Raw genomic sequence first — 7,604 nt, 5'->3', positions numbered from 1 at the left:
TGGCAGCCAGTGTTGCCCTAGTCCATGAGGCAGACAAACTCACTTTGGGACAAAATCTCAATGTAAAAATGACTTATGTGGTGACCACCATAATGAAGAGTTGAGGATACAAATGACTGACCAACTCCAGGATGACTCACTATCAAGGACTCCTCTGCTAAAATCCCCAGGTGAGCCTTCAAACAGTGTGGACTCTGAACCCAGCCATGCTCCTACCTGCCGAGTCTTGCTCCCTGGACCATGACTGTGAAGAACTAATGGACGAAATATACTCCAGCAGGCCCAATTTGTTAGACTTGCCCTTGACTGACCCAGACGTGGAACTGTTCACAGACAGGAGCAGTTATGTTCAGGAAGGACAGTGGAGAGCTGGATATGCAGTAACAACTCATGAAGAAGTTATAGAGGCAAAAACCTTGCCCAACGGCTGGTCAGCACAGTGAGCAGAGCTATGGGTACTGATCCAAGCACTCAGACTCTCAAAAGGAAAATGAGTCAACATTTACACTGACTCTAAATATGCCTTAGCAACCTTACATGTCCATAGGGCCCCATACAAAGAAAGGGGCCTGCTGATGGCAGGGGGAAAGACAATCAAAAGTAAGCAAGAAATTCTCCAGCTCCTTGAAGCAGTTTGGGAGACCACCCAAGTGGCCATTATACACTGCAAGGAACATCAAAAAGGCACTGACAGGATCAGTAAAGGAAACCAGCTGGCTGATCAAACAGCCAAGAGAATAGCTGCCCAAACAGAGCCTGCTAAAGGCCTGCATGAAACTGCCAAAATAATGCTGGTGCCAGAAACAGCACAGCAGCTGAAGTACACAAAGGAGGAGACTCAATGGGCAGAAGAAGAAGGTGAAATTAAAATCCCTGAATGATGGTGTAGGCTCTGAGACCACAGACTAATGATTTCTCAGTGATTGGCCCACCAACTGGTCCTGGAGTATCACAAACTGACTCACTGAGGGAAAATGGCCCTGGAGACCATGCTAAGTTGCTGCTATTTCATCCCCAAATTGACTTCCCTCTGTGCTCAGGTCAGCTCCCAATGCCTGACCTGCATTCAAAACAACACCAACTACCCAGCCAGCCCCAGAGTCCAGCCAGCCAGGAGATCACCCTTTGAGGACCTGGTAATAGACTTCACCAAAGTAAAATCCTGCAGGGGCTATAAGTATTTGCTAGTAATAACATGTGCATTCACTGGATGGATGGAGGCACTGCCCACACATTCTAAACAAGCCCAGGAGGTCACAAAGGACCTTTCAAGGGAAATTGTCCCAAGATACAGATTCCATCTGACAATAGGGTCAGACAATGGACCAGCATTTGTTGAAAAGGTCAATCAAGGACTAGCCAAAATGCTGGGGATACAATGGAAGCTCCACACAGCATACTGGCTGTAGAACTCAGGGAAAGTAGAATGCATGAACTGGACCCTAAAGACTACTTTAGCCAAGCTTTGCAGGAGACAGGGCTACCCTGGATAGATATGCTTCCCTTAGCTTTGTTATGGGTCCAGGGTATGACAGGGCGAACAGGATATTCCCCTTTTGAAATCACGTATGGGAGACCACCCCCACTTATAGCTAGATTGCAGGGGGATCCTCACCAGTTGGGGGAGATGGAAATATTGCAGTACTTGCAGTCGCTGGCCAGGACCTTCAGACAGATAACCAGGGCAGTTTTAGAATGAGCTCCCATTCCTTTAGGAAATTGGGCACACCAGTTCCAACCTGGTGAAACAGTAGGGGTAAAAGACTGGAAAAAGTGTTCCTAAAAGCCGATCTGGATGGGGCCACACATGGTTGTACTAACTACCCCTACTGCAGTTAATGTTGCAGGTTTAATTCCTCGGATCCATCATACATGAGTGAAACAGGTGGCTTCCCCAGACGATGGCACCTTGTGGTCCATGAAGGCTGACCCCTCTGACCTGCTCAAGATCCAGTTCCAGAGATGCCCCGCTAATCATCACCACCCTGCTTCAGCCACTCTGTAGGCTGGCTGATCCACACAAGGCCAAAGCTGAGGATCTTACTACCAAGGGACATAACAAGTACACTGACTTATTTTTTAGTAAATTATAAGCATATGTCACCCCTTGCCTTTAGTTTTGGTTGTATTGCTTGTTTTCCTTTTTGCTATAGGATTGATAGCAGTAACCCCAGAGGATTGGAATAATATTAATGTTTTTTTGCTAATACTCCTTTATTTCTTGTCAAAAGGATGTCTTTTAGCCATCTCATGATGGCAATGGGCCTTCTAAAGATAGCCTCTTCCTTGACCACATGCATGTGCACTTGACTTACTGACCCTGGCAAACATACTTCCCCTAGCTCTGGGCTAGAGGAAACATGCACAAAGGAGGGAGAAATTAGAAAAGTCTTGATTCTCATGGACAAACACTCGGAGCTGACTACCCTGACTTTTGCCTCTAGCAGGTCCATTGTTCACATTATTCTTAGCTCTCTTATTTGGCACATGTATTTTAAATTGCCTTATCAGGTTCATTTTGTCTCATTTAGAGTCAATCAAATTACAGATGGCCTTGTCATCACAGGAATGCACTTATATTCCCCTGAAAAACAAAAATCATGAAGGTAATGCTCACTCCAATGTTGAGAGCATCAAAGGGGGGGAATGTTGGAAAAATTCAAAATTACTTCTTTCTTTAGACTGTTTTGCCTTTAAAACAGAACCTGCTTATTGTATCAGCTTTACTGATAATCAACTGCTCTGCATTCTCGCTCCTATAAACTGTGCTTGCTTATTGCAATAGCTACATGAATGCTGAGAAATAAACATATTACTGTATTAGCTACATGAATGCTGAGAAAGCAAAACTTAAAAACCCAGAAGAGTTTGCCTATATAAACCCTGTAACCTTTGATCTCGGGGCTCAGAACTTGGAGCACTAGCTTGTCTGGGCCCGACAACATAATAAAATGCCTGACTCTCCAACCCTCTGAGTGCTGACCACTTCTTTGTTAAGTCCATTCCATAACAATCCAAGTTCACACTTCCTCCAATGGCAGCCCACAAGCAATGACTAATCAATGATTGATTAAAGCTGAATAATCTCAGCACAACTTGTGGCCAATCTGGAGAAACATACTAGCTTTAGTGTGCCCCATGGAGTTTACCTACTTTATTATTGAGATTGTACCATAGATCAACTTCTTCTTCCACTCAATCCTGCTTGCTTCCCATCTCTTCCACAAGTTTTGATGTAAAGGCTACTTCTTGATAAAAATCCTACACACCAAACTCCATCTCAGACTGCTTCTCAGGGAACCAAACCTGATACAGTTACTACCAGAAGTCGACCAAAAATCAGGTACTAAAACTGGGTTGTAGATCTGGGTAACTTGCTTTCTAGCTATCAGCAGGACCTCATCAGTGGTGGCAGGTGGTGCACATGAAGATACAGATACAAGATGTCTGTTTAATTGTTAAAATCTTCATTGGTGTTAAATGAGAATGATATAGTGGTGTAAGGGAATGTATTAACTGGTTTGATGCATTAAGAATTTTAGAAATATGGCAGAAATAGTAATTACAAAAGCAATGTGTTTGGATGGCTATTAAATTCTGTTGAATTTCTGAATAATGCAACAAAAAGCTGAGAACCATTAATCTAACAGAAAGCTAAGTGTGAAAGTCAGAGAGGGCCTCTTTGATAACATACAAAGAAGCTCTCATCTTCTGCAGAGTACAAACAGAGAAAGTTAAGCAGCAGGCCAAAAACTCCCAACCAGTGAAGGCCAGCTTTGCCAAGGTCAGTATACTGTTTGGAAAAGGATTGAACACCTCAAAATATGCTAAAGATGTTAGGGATGATGCCCATGAACAAAAGTTAAGCAGCAGGCCAAAAACTCCCAACCAGTGAAGGCCAGCTTTGCCAAGGTCAGTATCCTGTTTGGAAAAGGATGGAACACCTCAAAATATGCTAAAGATGTTAGGCATGATGCCCATGAACGTCTAGAATCTCCAGATTCTCCTGAATCTTCTGAGTTTGCAGTAATGGACCAAACATATCAATTTAAAGCTAGTACTGTCCTCTTTTTTCATTATTTAAGATAATTTGTGCCCTCACTACCTTTACTTGCCCAAAGGTCTACAACTAGAGTTGTCACAACATAACCCAGCTAGACATATGATGAAAGGTGCATTGCAAGTAAACTTGTCACTTGGCATAAAAATCTGGAAGACATTATGACATTAGAGGTATCAGTGATAAGAAAAGATGGCATGTAGAGATCATGACAAGGACCAATAAGAGAATGACAACACAGATTGCTGAGGGTCTGGAGTAAGATCATGCCTTTTAAACAACAACTCTTGGAATACTACTGGGCCTGGAATAGATGGAGTGGCTGAACATGGAAAACCAAATGACAACTGAGCCACAGCTGCCTGTCATGAGCTGGGTTCTATCAAGCCCACTAAGTTGCAAGGTCAGAAGTGTCCAGAAACAATTCATTGAGGGTTCTAAGTGGTACATCTTGGATTAAGCTCAAGCAGGACTAGAGGGCCAATTCAAGCTGTATTCACAAATCACCAAGCACCCCAGGTCATCCACTGATGTTGCCCCCGCACCTCTGCCCCAGCTCACAGCCATAGCCATATAGAAGATCCTTATGCCCAGCAAATAGTGGAAGACAAAGCATAAGGCTCGGTCATGATCAGGTCAGTTCAGTATATGGGTAAAATCTGAAATTAGATAGCAGCCACATTACAGCCCTTGAGGAACAGCTTTGAAGGAAAGTGGCGAGAGAAAATCCTCCCAATGTACAGTCTCAGGTGGAGGCATCTTGTTATATATTTCGCACAAAAAAAAAGTAACTCAAGTTCAGAAGACATATGGATTCAAGGAGAGTGGCAAATGGCTTGGCCCAGTGATCAGTACCCTGAAAGAAGAAAGACAGAAGTAACAACATAAGAGGTTCTATGGTAGGGCATGTAGAAGTGACACATGGAAGAGAGCATGAAGTATGAAGATTTTCTTGTTGCATACCCACTAGACAGCACCCATCATAGAGGAAGCACTGAACAATCAAGAAGAGATAAAAAACTGGCTAGTTGGTTTTAGTCTCTGTTATTACCTACCCCAGTGCTGACATTATGATCACATAAAATGATCAAGAAGGTAAGGATAGAGTCTATGCATGGCCCAAACCCTTAAAATCCAATTAGATTACCAAAGCTGATCTAGCTACTGCCAATACAAATATGCAGCAATCATCAATAGAATCCAATGCTGAGTTCCCAATATAGCAGCATCCCCCAAGGAGACCAGCTGGACACTTGATTGACAAGTCTCTGAAAGGGCAAGTAATTTATTCTGATAGGAATGGACATGTATTTCATATGCGGGCTTGCCTTTTCTGCTTGTAAGACTTCAGCCAGTCCCATTATCTGAAGGTTTAAAGAATGTTGGGTATTGACTCCCACATAACATAATGACTGACCAGGGACCCCATTTTGCAGCAAAGGAAGTACAAAGGCAAGCCTATGACATGGCATGAACTAGTCACACAATACACAGCACCATCCGGAAACTGGTAGAAGAAGTTCAGAACTGAAGTGTCAGCTTGAAGGCAATGCTTTTATGAGGATGGAACACAACCGTCCAAACTATGGTATACTCACTGAATCAGTAACATTTAATAATATAATTAATTATACATGCAGCTATTTGCGCTAACTCAAAAAGTAGAATACGTGGGTCTGGGAATCAAGAGCTGTGTTTTCTAGGAGCCAATAGTAGTGTTTTCCAGCTCATTCAGAAATCCAGACTCAAGCACTTTATAAGTTTATAAACATTTGCATGTGCTCCATATGACTTTGGAACTCAGAAGTATTACCTAGTAACTATATAAATCACCTCCATTTTTTGTTCAATAAATAAAGTGTTCCAAAGTAATTATTTCCTCATTGCCAGTAGCACACATCTTGGGGAGATAACTTTTGTAAAACTGATAAACCTTTGTTCCCACTACTATAACTTTGTACTTAGTAATCCTGAATACCAGGAGTATAATTGAGCAATTAACTTCTGACAATGGTATAAATTTAGGCTTGTTGAAACAAGAATTATTAATATTCCCTAGGGTTATCACCCTGCCCTACTTTGCCCACCCATAAAGTGCAATAAGACACAGACCTGTAATTTTGTGGTTCACATAAAATGCCCAAGGAAAGAGAGGGGGAAAAAGAGAGAGAGAAAAAAAGAAAAAGAAATACAGAAACACAGTGTAAGAGCCAAAATTCATTAATCATACTTTAAATAGCTGGGACTTTGCATTTTATTTTAAAACCAATAACTGCAACAATACTATAATGATTGTGATAACTCCTTACAGGCCAAGATGACAATATGCTTATAAGATATGTAGACTGGTCACTAAAATTACAGAAGCCTCAGTTTTTGCCTATGTCTGGCTTTTTAAAAAAAATTTTAAATTTTTTTAAAGATCATCTCTGGGCTTCTCTGATAGAAAGAAAAAAAAGTTAAGTATTTAATTATGTCTTTGCAGTTGAGTGCCCTCATCTGTCTTGGAGGTAGTGTTATGGCTGGTGAACTGTGGTTGTCTTATATGCATTTGTTAAGAAACAAAATAAAAAATATTACAAATCCAGAATACAGGGATGTATTGGAAAGAACAACAACCTCAGCATTAAAGAGGCTTCAGTTCAACACTAAGTTTTGTCACTGACAAACTGTGGGACTTCAGCAAGTCCCAACTTCTCTGGACCTCAGTTTCCTCATCTGTAAAATAGGGACAGGATTGTTTACATCATCGGATTCATATCTCTACCCCAGAGCATGCCATATAGTCATTCATTCATAGTAATGCATTCAAATGGTTGAGTAATTACATTAAGTAATTGCAAAAGTTATATTAATTATAATACACCTTAAGTATATTAAATATCTGGCACATAGTAGGAACTGAATAAATGGTGCCTGTTATCTTTATAATGCATCAATTACTCTGGTTTACCAGTGTAGATGGTCAGCAATGTTTTTTGTGAGACAATGAATAAAGAATGTTTTTATTTTTAAAAAAGTCAGTTCACACACAGAGATAAAAAGATCAGGTCAGAATCAATTGTTTCAGATGTATATTGCTATAAGCTAATTATTTGAGTCATGGTTTTAACCCATTTAATTTTAAAAAAGTCAGTTCACACACAGAGATAAAAAGATCAGGTCAGAATCAATTGTTTCAGATATATATTGCTATAAGCTAATTATTTGAGTCATGGTTTTAACCCATTTAATTTTTTTTTTTCTGTTCTATCCCACTGCAGGATCAGACTGTTAATACACTTAATGAAGCAAAGAAGCATTGCAGTATATCAGAGCAATTAAAACCCGTTCATTTAGATAGTAATAAAACCTGCAATTGTCTCCTTTCTGCCTGGAAGAAGAATTTTATAGTTTATTAAGCAAGTGAGATTTTGACCCCTCTCACTCCTCTCCTCAAACATCTCTGCACTCTCCTGTCCTCACCTAACTCCCCAAAAAGATTTTTTTTTAATGGAAAGGACCACAAATCAATATTATTAGGACATATCCAAATTGAGTTCTT

The 7,604-nt window shown here is 40.7% G+C and overlaps 1 pseudogene; it reads left to right on the top strand.

The window, feature by feature from the left end:
• The first annotated feature begins 206 nt into the window (after positions 1-206).
• On the top strand, positions 207-881 carry LOC103598688 (annotated as a pseudogene).
• Positions 882-7,604: the final 6,723 nt, after the last annotated feature.

Source organism: Galeopterus variegatus, unplaced genomic scaffold, assembly GCF_000696425.1.
Source record: "Galeopterus variegatus unplaced genomic scaffold, G_variegatus-3.0.2 Scaffold2710, whole genome shotgun sequence".
Lineage (NCBI taxonomy): Eukaryota > Metazoa > Chordata > Mammalia > Dermoptera > Cynocephalidae > Galeopterus > Galeopterus variegatus.
Note: the sequence above shows the minus strand (reverse complement) of the source record. Positions and strands in the feature narration are given on the sequence as shown.